The sequence below is a fragment of the Strongylocentrotus purpuratus genome, unplaced genomic scaffold (genome assembly GCF_000002235.5).
Source record: "Strongylocentrotus purpuratus isolate Spur 01 unplaced genomic scaffold, Spur_5.0 spur5_scaffold_13, whole genome shotgun sequence".
Classification (NCBI taxonomy): Eukaryota; Metazoa; Echinodermata; class Echinoidea; order Camarodonta; family Strongylocentrotidae; genus Strongylocentrotus; species Strongylocentrotus purpuratus.
In genome coordinates this window covers 12,782,432-12,784,819 of record NW_022145598.1, presented here as the reverse complement: position 1 = coordinate 12,784,819, position 2,388 = coordinate 12,782,432, and the positions used below count along the sequence as shown (strand labels likewise).

Below are 2,388 nucleotides of genomic sequence, written 5' to 3'. Positions count from 1 at the left end.
CTACCTAGCAACACTTAATATATGCAGTTGCATTCTGACTTTTGAAATACTACTATTCCTATCAGGTGAATGAAATAATTTGTATTGAGGCACTTCACAAAGACCTATGCATTAAATTTGGTTACATTAAGAAAATGGCCTATTGTTGAGGGTAGAATGAGGAACTGTATATTTTGTCCTCCTTCTTTGTCTGTCATGTAATTCCTAGTGTTACTTCCTGCATGCATGTATATCGTCGAGTGCAATCTAAAAGATTTCTAATTGTAGTCAACATGGGCAGTTGAGTACGTAGACACGCATGATCAGTCGGCGTACGTCGTATTCTCGTCTACTCAATCTAAAAGTCCCTATTGTCTTCGTGCAAATCTAAAAGCCCCTAATAATTGCACGCACATCGTTGTGACACGATTGCGTGTCTAGTTTTTGTTTAGTGTTGTAAAGAACTTATTGGCATGCACCCAGTAGATTTGTATTGTGACAGGTCGAAATGTTTCCTAATTCTATTTGTTGAGGAGGTCCCTGAATGAAGGGATCCATGTCTCTGAATAAGGAGATCCCTTTAAGTGTACTTGTGAGGTGGTCCCTAAAAGGGAAAGTTCACTTTGACCTTAAGTCTGAGAGGGGTGATATGGGGTGATTTGGAGAGAAGAATGGTGGTCCCTGAAAGGGGAAGTTAACTTTGACCTTAATTCAGAGAGGGTATGGGGTGATTTGGAGAGAAGAATAGATTTTTTGCCACATCATAGGGGAAGTGCACTTTGACCTTGAGTCAGAGAGGGTATAGGGTAAGGAGAGAAAGGATATTTTGCCAGATCACAGATTGAGAGGGATGAGCATAGACCATGCATCCACTCAGGACTTAGGAGGTTGGATTTGACAGAGAAGCTAACTCTGAGTAGAACTTCATACTTAATAGTATTTCTGCAGCATCTATGGTAAGTTCTAAGTGGAATTATAATATATTTGACATGTATCATTAGATTGAAACCGTATAGAGGAAACTTGATTTCATGTATAGTTGACAACTCTTGAGTGTCTTATTGAGTTGTGAGTTGTATTTCACATTCCTTTGCTGTTATTATGTGATACTACTAGAAGAATCTATAGAGAAACACTCTGTGTATAGTACCCAAGTGAAATTATGTCAATATTTGGAGGCCTATCATTAATTGCTGTTCATAATGAGTTGGTTTAGAAAACCAAATATGATACGATCTGTGCTTCTCTGTATAAAGTATTGTGTATGCAAAAGAAGACCTGGTATACAGTAATAACTAGGTAAAGAGATAATTTGTATCATTAGTATTGGATATTTTGTTAAAGTAAAATATTTGTTATATATCAAAAGCTTGCAAGTTGCATGTCATTTTCTAAGAATTTGAAAGTTATAGAAGTTATCATTTAAGTTACCATTTATGTTACAGAGGTCTTACTTCATCACTTGGTTGGAGATGGCAGTTAGTTGGAGATGGTGCACTATCTACATGTAGTTGGTCTAATTCTAGTCTCGTTGTCTCGTTAGGAGTCTCTCCTCGAGAGCTCAAGAGGGGTGAGTCATTGTAATAGTAAAGAGAACTATACAAAAAGACAATTTATATTTCTGTATTCATGATTACTTATGCATATTTGGGCATTTTATTGTTATATCTTGCTTATTGCTCTTGGATGTTACAATGTTAACTATAAACCATATATGGAAAAGTATCCAAAATGTTTAGTATTTCTATGGTGTGGGGAAAATGCCAAGTAGGGCAATAGTTATTATTGATGTATCTATTCCTATGAATGATCATAATAGTTATTATTGATGTATCTATTTCTATGAATGATCATATAGTTTTGCTGATGTTCAATATGTGAAAGAAACAAAAACTAATCTGTTTGCCTGTTTCTTTTTGTCTCATTAAGGGTTGATCCATCCTCAAAATAAATACCACCTACAACTCTAAATGACTTCGTCGAGTGTCATATGTGCCTGCTGTTACAGTATCATTGTGTTTGATCTACAGGGCGTATCATAATAAAGGATATTGAAGTTTAATGACGATTTATATGAAAACTACTGATTTCATAATCAAGCATATTATGTCTGTTGTAAAGGACAGAATGTCCTCTTGTTAATGACACCCCGATCATACTACTACTGTCACAGTTGACTGAATAACAAAGCATTGCTGTCCACCATGTGAAAGGTGCACTGTGCCAAGTTTGATAACATTTCCTTCTTAGACACATAATCCACTCATTGTTCAGCATTTCAATATGTCTGGGCTGACACAATAATCTTTAGAATTTATCTGTGAATGCTAACTTGTCACAGTGCACCTTTCACATGGTGGACAGCAATTGTCCACCATGTGAAAGGTGCACTGTGACAAGTTAGCATTC

The 2,388-nt window shown here is 36.1% G+C and overlaps 1 long non-coding RNA gene across 1 annotated transcript; it reads left to right on the top strand.

Annotated features, from left to right (window-relative positions):
* Positions 1–637: 637 nt before the first annotated feature.
* Positions 638–1,950, top strand: LOC115922996. Its single transcript, XR_004063712.1, has 2 exons — positions 638–935; positions 1,425–1,950. It is a non-coding gene; the product is annotated as an uncharacterized LOC115922996 (long non-coding RNA).
* Positions 1,951–2,388: the final 438 nt, after the last annotated feature.